Source organism: Dasypus novemcinctus, chromosome 20, assembly GCF_030445035.2.
Source record: "Dasypus novemcinctus isolate mDasNov1 chromosome 20, mDasNov1.1.hap2, whole genome shotgun sequence".
NCBI classification, from domain to species: domain Eukaryota; kingdom Metazoa; phylum Chordata; class Mammalia; order Cingulata; family Dasypodidae; genus Dasypus; species Dasypus novemcinctus.
This window is the reverse complement of record NC_080692.1, coordinates 53,432,730-53,446,070: the sequence shown is the minus strand read 5'-3', so window position 1 is coordinate 53,446,070 and position 13,341 is coordinate 53,432,730. Positions and strand designations below refer to the sequence as shown.

Genomic DNA, 13,341 nt, shown 5'->3' with positions numbered 1-13,341 from the left:
ATCTTGCCCACCTTCCATCTGGATGCAACCTTGAATACTCATCAGTCTTACATCCTTTCTGAACATTCAAACCCCTATCACTTAAGTGGATTTCTAGAGACTGGGCACACTTGGATACAGAATTAGATGATTTTGAATTTATGCGCAGGCTATATTATATTTCCCATTCAGGGCCAAGTCCAAGTTCCCTCAAGCTTTGGCATCACCACCATCAGAGTCTCCCTGGACTGACTGGTATGTATAGAGAGCTTGCATTGCTAAATGGCCTCCCGGGACTGGGGTCGTTGCCTTGGTCACCAAGGGCAGGACTGCAGCCTCTTACCGTCCCACACCACACGTCAGGACACAAAGGGACGAACAACCTCCCACCCACAGCCCACATCATAAGTAGCTTTTGCGTTTCTGTAAATTTCCTCATTTCATCTGGGTTTTCTAACTTACAGACATACAGTGGTTCATAGTGTCCTCTCACAATCCTTTTTATATAATGTCCCCTCTTCATTTCTGGTATAACTTATTTATTTATTTATTTTTAAAGAATTTTACATCATGACTTTTTTTTTTAGATTTTTTTTTTTTAATTTATTTCACCATTCCCAACCCCCGCTGTCCACTCTCTGTGTCCATTCGCTATGTGTTCTTCTGTGTCCACTCGTATTCTTGTCTACAGCCCCGGGAATCTGTGTCTCTCTTTTGTTGCGTCTTTTTGCCGCATCAGCTTTCTGTGTGTGCAGCGCCACTGCTGGGCAGGCTACACTTCTTTCACACAGTGTGGCTCTCCTTACAAGGCACACTCCTTGCGCATGGGGCTCCCCTACACAGGGGACACCCCTGAATGGCACAACACTCCTTGCACATGCACATGGGCCAGCTCCGCACAGGTCAGGAGGCCCTGGATTTGAACCCTGGACCTCCCATGTGGTAGCGGATGCTCTATCCATTGAGCCAAAGCCGCTTCCCTGGTATCACTTATTTATGACCTTTCCCTTTTTTTCTTTGTCAGTCTAACTAAACATTTGTCAGTTTTTATTGATTTTCTCAAAGAACCAACTTTTGGTTTTGTTTGATTCCATTTTTTAAAATTTCTCTTTCATGGATCTTTGCTCTAATCTTAGTTATTTACTCCCTTCTGCTTGCTTTGTTGTTGTTGTTGTTTTTAATATAAGCATTTAGAGCTATAGCTATAAATTTCCTTCACAGAACTCCCTTTGCTACAGCCCTTTGGCATGATGTGTTTTCATATTCATTCACCTCAGGATGTACCATAATTTTCCCTGTGGTTTCTTCTTTGACCCATTAGTGGTTTTATAGCATGTTGTTTACTTTCCACATATTTGTGAATTTTCTAGTCCCTCTCTGTTATTGACTTCTAACTTAAATCCAATGTGATTAGAGAAGATACTTTATTATTTCATTATTTATAAATTTATTGAGATTTTTTTGTGACCTAATAAATGGTTTATCCTGGAGAATGACCCATGTGCACTACTGAAGAATATATATTTTGCTGCTCTTGGGTGAAGTGTCCTTTATATATGTCTGTTAGTTCTAGTTGGTTTAGAATATCATTACGTCCTTTGTTTCCTTATTGATTTTCTGCCTAGATCTTCTATCCATTATTGAAGGTGGTGTATTGAAATCTATTAATATGGAAATATCTTATTTCTCCCTTCCAATCTATCCATATTTGTTTCATATATTTTGGGTCTCTACCATTAGGTGCATATATATATTTATAATTGTTAAGTCTTCTTATTGAATTGACTCCTTTATCCCTGTTCTTTATCCCTCATAACATCTTTTGACTTAGAGTCTATTTTATATTATATTATCCCAACTTTCTTTTGGTAACTGTTTGCTCGTTTGGTTACTGTTTGCATAGAATGTATATCTTTTTCCTGTCATTTCACTTTCTGCCTATTTCTGTTCTTTGAATTTAAGGTGAGTCTCTTTTAAACAGTATATAGTTGGGTCATGCTTTTTTTTTGAGTCCCTTCTTATATCCTTTGTATATGTTTTTCAAATATTTTCTTTGTGGTTACCATAGATCTCAAATTTATCACCCTAAGTCTTTAGTAATCACATTTAATTTGCTACAACTTATCTTTAATAGCATACACAAACACTGTTCTACACCCCTCTGCCCCAACCTTTTTCTTATACTTGTTACAAATTATATCTTTATATATTCTGTGTTCAAAGCCATATATTTATCATTATTTTTTATGCATTTCTACTTTAGAACTTGTAAGAAGTAAAAAGTGGAGTTACATACCAAAAAGTATAATACAATAGTATTGGCATTTATAAATATCTATATAGCTATCTATAGCAGAGGTCTTTATTTCTTTATGCCAATTCAATCCACTGTCTAGTGTCCTTCCTTTCAGTCTGGAGAACTCCCTTTGGCATTGCTTAACGGAAGGTCTAGTGGTGAGGAATTCCCTAAGCTTTTGTTTATCTGGGAATGTCTTAGTCTCTGCCTTGCTTTTGAATGACATTCTCACCAGATTCAAAATTCTTGACAGCAGTTGTTTTCTTTCAGCACTTAAGTATTTCAACCCACTGCCTTCTTGCATCTGGTTTCTGATGAGAAATCGGTACTGAATCTTCTTGGGGTCCCTTGAATATAACACATTGCTTTTCTCTCACAACTTTCAGAACTTTCTCCTTGTCCTTTGCAGTTGACAGTTTGATTACTCTGAACTGGGCATGGGTCTCTTCGAGTTTGTCATGACTGGGATTTGTGGGCTTCTTGAATGTGTATATCCACATCATGAATGCTTTTCATTGCATGGGGTAATGCCATTATTTCTCTGAATATTTCTTCTACCCCTTTTCCTTATTCTCCTCCTTCTGGTACCCCCATAATGAGTATATTGGTGTATTCATTGTGCCCCACCAGTCTCATAGACTCTGTGTACTTCATTCTTTTTTCTCTCTGTTCCTCTACCTGAATCATTTCAATTCTTTTACTCAAGTTCATTGATTCTTTCTTCTGCAGCTGCAATCTGCTGTGGTAATCATTTAGGGAACATTTCATTTCAGTTTTTGCAGTCTTCAACTCCAGTATTTCTGTTTGTCCTTCGTTAAAATTCCTATCTCTTTATTGAGATTCTCATATTGTTCATTCATTGTTTTCCTGATACCCTTTAGCTCTTGCTATGTTTTTCTTTATCACCTCGAGCATATTGAAATCATTATTTAAAGACTTAGTCCAGTATGTCCAAAATCTGGATGTAGTGTTGATGGCTTCTGAATTTTTACCTCATTCCTTTGGATGGGCCATCATTTCCCCCTTTCTTTGTCTTGTAATCTTTTTTGCACCATATACATTTTAATATTTTAACATGTTAACTCTGAAATTAGGTCCCTGAGCTGCCTGTTCCTTAAGTTTGTATCTAATTAGTGATAGAGATTTCCTTGAGTGCTAGGAGCTACTGAAAAAAACCTGAGCAAAGCCCACCTTTCACAGTGTTTGCAAATCAGCACTGCAGTGGTTGGTGCTCTCCTTCAGAGCTTAACCCCCGGCTAAAGGAGATGGGCCTAAGGCAAAAGTGAAGGTCTTTTGTCCTTTCTCAGCCCTTGTTTTGTTCTGGATGTAGGAATGCCTTAGAATTGCCCTGTTTACAGGAATTCCTCCCCCGCCCCTTCCCCCAGTGCTCTCTTGTGTGTCTTTGCCGCCAGCGCCTTGACTTAATGTTTTCTTAACCTGTCCACAGGCTGCCTCTGCCTGCAGGGCAAGTTCTCGGAGGTGAGCCATAGAAGAGCTCACTGGTTCTGCCCGCCGGGCCACCTGATAGCTTGGCACTGACACGAGGCATGCAGTGTGCACACAGGTGGCACTCTGCTCCCTCCAGAACAGGGCCAGGGACCCGCAGTGGGCATGCAGGCTGGCTCCACGCCATGCTGGACAGGGTTGAGGAGGGGCTAGCAAGGACACTGTGGCTTCTACAGTTTTCTGAGCTGTGTTTTCTTGATTCAGCACTAGCCCAGTGATTGCCACCCTCTTTAGCTGTATTCCAGCGTTTTGGGTAAGTTGGCTCTGCTGGTTGTTGCTCATTGTTCCGAGATTCTCAGGGAGAACGGCTCCCTGGGGCATCTCATCCCACCGTCTTCCACCATCTTCCACCATCTTCACTGTCGGTGGTCTCCACCGCACTTCTGACCCGTCACTCACCTTCTTCAAAACATCGAGTGTATTCAACCTCTGGCTGCTCTTGCTGGCCCCGTAAGAGTTCCTCACGTGGACATGTGTTGCTCAGGGCTCTTGGCTGAAAGTGGCAGAAACCCAACTCAAGCCCACTTGAGTCAGTTCAGGGGGACGAGGCTCCCATGGCTGCGAAGATGCCAGTGGTCACTTGTGTGCCTGGAGGACCTGGGATTTCCTCTTTTTTTAGTTTTATCTTATCACTCCTTGCTCTTCTTTTTGCCTGTTGGCCTCATTTCCTCCAAATGCACAGGCAACCCTTCTCCACTTAGCAGATAGCCTGGTGGTTTAACTGCCCAGCAGAAAGTGCTCCGTTTCTCCAGAGGACTGTGCACACTCAGGAGTGGCCTCAGGGCAGCGCCGTTCACTTGTGCCCTGCTGCCCACCGGGCAGGCCTGGGTCAGCTGCCTGCCCCGCGGCAAGTGCATCCAAGTGTGTTCCCGTTGCACAGGGCTGTGAAGTCTCGCTGGGTGGATGAAAAACAAAACAGAAGACACCTCGGCTCATTACAGCATACACCTCCTTTCACAGTCTGTCTGCAACCTTCTTTGCCATTTTATTTCCCGTTTTCCCACACACATATTTCATACCTTCCCACTACTTGCTTTTCTTGGGATGTCCTGGATACTTCCATATAGTCAAGGTTTTACTCTATTTGCCTGGTAAATATTTTCTATTAGTCTCTTGAATACTTCCTCTCCTAGTTATTTAACACAAAGATAAACTTCACCTTTTCTGTGAAACTTTTTCCAGCCTCCCCAGGAAACATTCCTTGTTTGTTCCTGTGACTTCAAACAGGACTTTGCAGGGAGTCTCCTCCTTTTATAGCTTTTATCACATTGTTGTTTTATGGTTAGTTGTTTGCTTATTTTTTCTACAAGATTGTGAATTGCTTAAAAACTAAGGCTATGTGTTTGTTTTGGTTTTTTTTATCTTTAATCCCCAACACCTAGCAAAGTGTCTGGCATATAGTAAGCATGCATAAAGTATTTTAACTAAAGGGATAAATGAACAAGTGAGCAAATGAAAATACATGATGAATTAATTGGTCAAGTCTGGCAAGAGTTGTGTGAAAAGTAATCAGCAGCTGGCTCAGACAAGATGGGGGTCTCAAGGTCTTGTCAGGGGCTTCTCTCTCTCTCCTGTAAACAAGATTAGCTCATGTCAGGAGAGCAGAAATATGACGTGTTCTGTGTGCAGAAGAAGAATTCTGGTAGCAGCAGGAAAGGGGTATTGAGGAGGTGAAGGTTTAAAGGCAACGATGTCAGTTACAAACCTCTTCTTGTAGTTTCCTTTCTGAATGAGGAGTAGAAGGTGGGAATGGTTTAGGCGAAGCAAGAACCTGTTTGGCACACACTGTCCAGTACACATAGCAGTTGTGTACACCCATTCAGAACCAAGCGACACCACTTTAAACAGCGTTTGCAAAGTTAATCCAAACCACCAGTTTGAACTGCTTTCAAAAGCAGAATAGAGCAAACATCTGGTAAAATATTTTTTTGCTTACTAAAATATTTGTTATTCCATCTGTATGTCTAATTTGTAATATTAGATAATATTTACTGAGTCTGTATTACCTCTGAGAAACAGTCCTAAATACCTTATGAGGATTTTCTCAGTTTATTCTCATAGCAGCCCTTATGAAGTAGATTTCCCCCATTTATCAGAAGAGGAAAACTGAGGCTTGTAGCGGTTAAGTGGTTTTCCCATTGTCCTATAGCTAAGGAGAGATGGAGCTGGAATTGAAATCCAGAAAGCCTGTCTCCAAAGCCAGAGCTCTTCTTCAGTAAGCAAGCACATCGGTGCCGTTGGGTGCCATGTGCTGGCTGCTCTAGAGTGGATAAAACCTCTGCCCTTCATGCCTCACAGCATCACAGCATCCAAAAGGCAATTTATAGTCATATCCAGTTCTCATTATGGACATTGTTTCAGAGTTCCAGTGTTTTTGTTTCACAAGCTCTTCGCAAGAGGCACACTGCGCTACATTATATAGAATTAGAGAATGTTTAAAAGAGGATGCGTAGGAAATGGGAGCCCTTTCCAAGAGAGGAGGTGACGATGTGGAAGACTTCAGGTAGGTGTTGGCGCAGTGGGTACAAAGTCCACCACAAGAATACTCAGGACACGAGTCAGTGTGTAAGAAGAGCCCCTTACAGAACAAATCAAATAGTCTCACTTTCTGTGGCAGTAAAGTGTTTGCTAGGTGGTTGGTTATTCACAACCCCAGCTCAGTCTAAAAAGATTTTAAGACAGGTGTTGACTGGTGTGCTAATAGCAAACCATAGCTGTATAAGGAGGTCATAAATACTAGCAGATGTTTTAAGAGCTACAGATGTGTTTGCGGCATTCTCTGCCCCTGTGAGTTCAGAGCCACAGTGCACTGTGAATTGGTAACAGGAGCAGCACTTGTGGTGCTGGCATTCACTAAGGCGTTGCTAAATGCCATCAAGCCCCCTGGACTTCCCTGATCTACACAGAGCAATCGTGGGGCTGGTCGGCAGACAAAACGTTTGCTTTCTTAAGAGCTGGTGGCAGCTACTGTTCTGCTCAGCTGGAAACCAGGGAGAGATAGGGGAGCATATTCATATCTTAGCCTATGAAAAGACCAAGCCTGCCTCCTGTTGTCAGTATCAAGACCTTACCTACAAGATTAGCATCTGCCTGCAGCATTGGTGCTTTCAGCGGTACCTTTGGATTACATACCTTCTTGCAGTTTCACTCACTAAAAGATAACCACTTTTGCCACAGGAGTAGGGATGTGTTCATACAAGTTCCATTTTTTCCCCATTATCCTAGCATGATGAGGAGTAAAATCCGAGTTAGGAGAGGAAAAATAAATTGGTACACTCAATGGCGTGCTGGTGCCGGCACGTGAGACCCATTATTTGCATCTCCTTATAAAACTGCGTTCAGTGACATCCTTTGGTCACTTGATGACGGTATTTATACCAAGGAAATTGACAAACACTGCAAATCCCCAAAAGCCAGTTCTCTTGTGTACTCCTGGCACTGGACTTCCATTAGTCACCACTTTAACATTAAAATGTGGACAAATGGGTTATGAGCACTTATTGGCACCTGACCCTTTGCACATTAGAAATGATCCTTTGTTTTCTTGCAGAATAATGTGAAATTTCAGCATTTCCCTTTGAGTGGAGAAAAGCTGCTCAAACATCCCATTCCGTTTTTCAAAATAGTTTTTCATACTTAAGGTAAAAAAGTATAACTTCATCAAAATATTTAATGATTTATTACAATTAGAAGGTTACTCTTCCAGATAAATATCTCAGATTCCAAAAGATGCATGTGACCATCATACACCTGGAAATTAATGAAAAAGCAGCCGCTGCCTTCTCAGGTTCGACGTCCACGTAATGCCCTTTTCTCTCTTTAGTACGAGCGGCTCCTTAGGCGTGAGTGCGATTTGGCTGTCAGATCCCCGTGTTACACCTCATTGATTGGCACACTTTTGGAAAATCTGTGGATGTGATATGAAAAAGAACACCAGTGATTATTATTAGGCTAATTCTGAAATTTGTCCATCCCTCCATGAATTCCCTGGCTCCTTTCCTCCCTCTCCTTCCTTCCCTCCTTGCTCCCCTCCCCTTCCCGGGTCTTCTTTCTTGTCTTGGGGGAGTCAGGCTCTAGGGTGTGGAGAACGTAGACGGTGGAGGGGGCTGGGTGCTGGCAGGTTGGAGCCTGGGAGAAGCGCGGGCCGGAGAGCAGGGAGGCAGCACCCTGGAAACACGCAGCCAAGCCGGCAGGCAGCTGTCAGCAGACCTGCTCTGCAGGTGAGGAAAGCCAGTACCTTCCACAGTTACAGAACCAGCTACCACAAATCTGAGAAGGGAAATTAGTCCAGCCTTCTTGGGGTTTGCCTTCTACTTGGTCTTTCATCCTGCTCTTTGCCAGCCCTTTCATTATTCTCCAAGTACTCGTCGCAAGCCTGCTATATTTTAGATGCACACAAAAAACTGTGTGGCTTAACAAATAAAATTACTTCTTAAATTTCTCCTCAAGTGAATGTAAAAGGTATATGTGGTATTTAGTAAGTATAATCTTGATTTTTGAAAAAAAGGTTGTTGGGAGTGGATGTAGCTCAGTGGTTGAGCACCCGCTTCCCATGTGCAAGGTCCTGGGTTCAATCCCTAGTACCTCCTAAGAAAAATTTGTTTTAAAAAAATGTTTGTTTGATAAGTGAAGCCTCAGGGGTACAATGTCTTTATTTTGAAATTACTCCACAATTCTCAAGTGGTTCCAGCAAACAAATCAAACTGAGCAAATACAGACGTGCTTCCCCAGTCACCCCCTTGGGTCGCCTTGGACCACAGCCCTGAGGAAAAGTGTCCCGGAGGGTCAGGCAGCACATCTCCCCCTCCTGACATCCTGGCTTCCACGCTCCTATCTGTGCCCTTACCACATCTGCCCAGATAGTTTTAATAAGTTATACTTCACAAAAGTCACAGCAGTTCCCTTTGCCAGCACTCTGCCTTTATTCTTATTGTCAGGCTGTGAATTTAGCCTGCCTGCTTTGAGCCAGCTCTGGAATAACTGTTAAAGAAAATACACGAATAGGGATAACGTGGAAGAAAAAGAATCAGCCAAAGAAGCAGAAGAATCCTTTTATGTAGCGCAGGAAGAAGACTGGTTCTGCCGGTCTTTCTGCACTGGTTAGTTCATGAGGTGAGTCTTGGACAGAAAAAGAAATTCCGGAGGATGACTTTGTCAGAGATTTTTAAGACGTCCCTATATTTTAAGGAAATCTGTCTGTGGATTAATTGGAGCTGGTATTTTCTTCACTGTTCTCTTATGACACTGGAAAGTCTTTTCCCAAATACCTTAAAACGATCATCACAGTCAGAACTACTACTACTAATTTTTAAAATTCATCATTTTAAAAAATGGGCAGGTTGATCTTTTTGGATAAAACAACTGACTTTTTCATGATTTTTGAACTAAAACCTGTGCCTGCCTTGCAGGCATCATGTTTTTCTCCTTCAGTTTTGAAGCTCAGCCCTTGTCTGGCATCCCAGATTTCTCTTCCTCTACGTGGCAGGAATGCCGGCTCAGGACAGTGATTTCCACCCATGCGTTTTAAATTGCACTGTTTTTAATTCTTTAAGTGGAATTGGGCCGTCTATCCCAAGTGATGGCCCCTGCTAATCAAGAGGAAATGAGCTGCCTGCCAGCAGTGGTTAATGGCTGAGCTGACTCTTCAGAATTCTTTTGGAAGACCTGACGATGCAGGAAAACAGAGCCAAAAGGTTTTAAAGATAAAATGTCTCCTTCTCCTCTGCTTAGTTTTTTGATGTGTGGTAGATGCTGGCTTATCTGTCTGGTTAGCTTTCCTTGTCCGGAAAGGAACAAGATAGATTGTCGAGCTTAGTTCTACCTCCCAAGGTTGCTTCTGTTTGCACAGGGACTTGAGCTGATGTTTGCTGATACCTTCAGGAACTGATGTTTACTTCAAAATAACAGACAAGCCCTTTTGGGGGCATAGTTTTGTTCCTCTGCCAGTTCAAGCGAGGCTCCTTTTGTTCTGTGCAGTCACAGGCTGCCTCTGCTGCTTTCTCTTGGTTAATCACAGACAAGGCCGGCCTGTTCCTGGCTGAGTGAAACAGAACCCGCCTCAAGCTCAAGTAACCAGAGGAAGCCATGTCTACTTATCAGCCCCGTCTTATCACTGCTTCCTGGGTCTTGGAATGGGCTCTGGCTGCGCCTGCCCAGCGCTTAGTGGACTGGTACCACCTGCGGCTTCACTGCCCGATTCGCAGTGCTTTTAGGAAGCCCGTAATTGGTGACGACGAGGACACACCCGGGGTAGTTAAAACCGCCGAGATGGTCAGTCTCGGCTGGCAGTTCTTGCATATGCTGTGGAGGTGAGCTCTGTAGGACAAGCCCCTTTTGTTTGTTTTAATCTCTGCCTCTTAGAATTGCTGGTCTGGTTGAAGAGTCTTGAGCAGGACTGTTGCCTGCCATTCGCACGCCCCGGGAACTGCCAGCCTTTCCTTTAAACGCTGGACATCAGCGCATCCTTCTCCCAGGCCAGGTAGCCATTCAGCAGAGTGGGCCTTCTGTGTGAAACGCCACTTCAGTGCTGGTCAACGAGCGTTATTTGACAACTTGCGCACACGTAGCCACAGAAACCCTGTTTTAAGCCAGTTAATTTCAATTTTAAATGAAAGTCACAGGTCAGGCTTTGGAAAAGCACTTTAGAATTCCTAATTTCATGAATTTTGTGAAAATCACAAATCCCAGTATTTTATAAAGTGCCTACCACAATGTCTAGCGCACACACACAAAATTGTAGCTGTTTTTATCATTTGACATTCTCCATTCTTTTATTTACCATGTAAATTTAAGGTTTAATCACACTGTCATCAATCTGAATGAAGACATACCACTTTTCCTTTTAATTCTAGCAAGGCTCAGAGTGTTTTCTTTTCAACTTGACACTCAGGAATGTGTGAGATAAGTGGTCCTGGGGAGAGTCAAGAACACAGATTTGATTTCAGATGAAATACCTGAATTTCCCCAAATATGTGAAGTTCTGTGACCATTTCAGAGACTTCTAGAGCTTCAAGTTCTCCTCCTGCATAGGCCAATACGAGCCATGTTGCCGGGAAAATTCTTCACGTCAGCCCAGCGGGGCTGCTGCAGTTCCCGTCCAGGGTGGGAGGAGCCCAAAGCCACCCAGGGCGCCTGTGGAAGGCGTTGTGTCCTTCACCCACCCCAGAGACCCTGCCTGTAGCCTTCAGTCCCCTCCAAGCCAAAGACCTGCTGCTAAATGTTCAGTTTACGACTTTACCAAGCAGTGGAAGGACCCACGTATTTGCTCAGACTTTGACTTTGTGATACCAGAGGTAAGAATCTAATTGAAACCATAGGCACCCAGTTAAACATTCCCAATAATCAATTTTTATTGTGGAACTTCTGTTAGTTTGCTCATTCCCTTTTACATTTTACTCTTTTTTTTTACTTTTTATTTTCAAATAATTTCAAACTTACAGGACAGTTGGAAAAATAATATAACGCCCATGCCATACAGAGAACTCTAACATGCTCCCTCTTACTTTCCAGCAAGGTAACTTTTAATATTTTTTTTTATAGTTTTGGGATATTTTTCCATATTGAACCTCCATTGGTTATGTATAGGAAACATCAATAATTAAATATTTCTCAAGATGGAGAGAGTTGCTGTAAAAGTATCAATTCTGCTTAAGAGTACCCATGTAAATGCTCTGATTCCCACAAACTTAAGTATTAACTAATGGAAAAAACACCATAGGATTATATATCATTTTCTAATTTTGACTGCTTTCTTTTTCAGAGTGCTAATATAGCAAATTCTCTTCTCACTAGTGACTTCTCTTCATACCATTCATATTTCTGGGCAGTTGAGTAAGGTGGGAACTATTTTTGATAAGCGCAAACAAATGCTGAAGCAAAGGATTCGGTGCACTTTCTGTCCCGCAGGCTTATCAACTGCCAAAGCCCTGATAAGTCCCATTTCAAGCAAGTAGAGTCTGGATAATACCAAACTACAAGACAGCACTCAGTGTGTGTGAACTGGCAGTCCTGCCAAATTGAATTACCGTTTTGACCCAAAATAAACACCCTGAAGTTAAACAAAGCTTAGTCACCCACCTGCAAGGTATCGTGGGCTTAGCTAGATAGAAAGACAGGCCTTGTGATTTGCAGAGCAGCTCCACGCTCTTGCCCCTTTCCAGAGCTGAAGGTTGGAAAGGTCAAAGGGAGGCTCTCACGGGAGGGATTACAGGCCTGGGAGCGGGTGAAGTGTGGTCTTTGCTGAACAAATGGCACTGCAGGAAGGCTGACGGGTTTGCCTCTACTCTGGAGCCGCCCTGGGTACTAGACAAGGAGCTGCCTTCTTATCCTGACTTTACCACTCCCTTACCCCGGAAAAGCAACTCCAACTCTGTGGACTTGAGCTCCTCCAGAAGTAAAGTAAGAAGACTAGAAAAGACGCTTTTTATGTTTCTGTCAAGCTTTTGACAATTTCATGATCCTTAAAGGGCTCAGAGGGAAAGAGAGATTTTGGATTAAATAATCATTTCTTGAGAAAAAGCTATAGTAAAAATGGTTTTATTTATTATGGTTTATCAATTTTTCTTTTTTTATGGATGGAATGTCAGTTTTTCAGGAACAGTAAAAATTAAGTAAAGAAGTGAATTTTTCATTAAAGAGTTAAATGAGAACCAAAATCACAGGAGGATATTTTGCTAAAATTAAAAGTTTCATTGTATCAGTTCAGCAACCATTATTAGTGTATCCCTAGTTTTAGGTGTTTTGGTCCCATCTCCTTGAGTATTAGATTGAATCATGAAGTAATTGTTTGTGTGGATTAAAAACAGTTGAGTTTTGAAAAGTGGATGTGCCTCAAGCAGTTAGGCTCCCATCTACCATATGGGAGGTCCAGGGCTCGATACCAGGGCCTCCTGGTGAGAGCAAGCTGGCCCGTGTGATGAGCTGGCCCACGCAGAGTGCTGGCCCACGTGGAGAGCTGGTGCAGCAAGATGACGCAACAAAAAGAGATGCAGAGGGAGAGACAATAAGAGACGCAGCAGACCAGGGAGCTGAGGTGGTGCAGGGACTGAGCACCTCTTCCACTCCAGAAGGTCCCAGGATTGGATCCTGGAGCTGCCCAATGAGAACACAACAGACACAAAAGAACACACAGCAAATGGACACAGAGAGCTGACAATGAAGGGAGGGGGGAGAAATAATAAATAAATCTTAAAAAAAAAAAAAAACAGTTCTACCAGTTGCCCATAGAGGAACCTATAAATTAAACCCTAGAGCGGGGTACAGTATTATCTGCTCTCCCTTGTTCCCTTTAGCTCTTGATATAATCCTGGCCACATTGGTTCTTTGACAAATGCGTATCAAAGGCAGTATTTTGGGGCAGAAAGCCTTTTTTTAAATCATAGAACAGAACAACATTATTTTAAAGATCAAGAAAATAAGAGCCATAAGGTCCAGAGGTATAGCTGAGTCTGAAGCTCAGAATGGCCCTGAGATAGACAAGCAGTCCTGGACATGCTGTGACTGTTCAGTAAGAGCAGCTGCTCTGATAAATTGTACAGGAACATTCCTAACAATAAAAGTTG

The 13,341-nt window shown here is 42.6% G+C and overlaps 1 protein-coding gene across 3 annotated transcripts in view; it reads left to right on the top strand.

The window, feature by feature from the left end:
• Window positions 1–13,341, top strand: part of PKP2 (plakophilin 2) — an 84,710-nt gene that overhangs the window by 55,933 nt on the left and 15,436 nt on the right. The gene's annotated exons all lie outside the window — the stretch shown is intronic.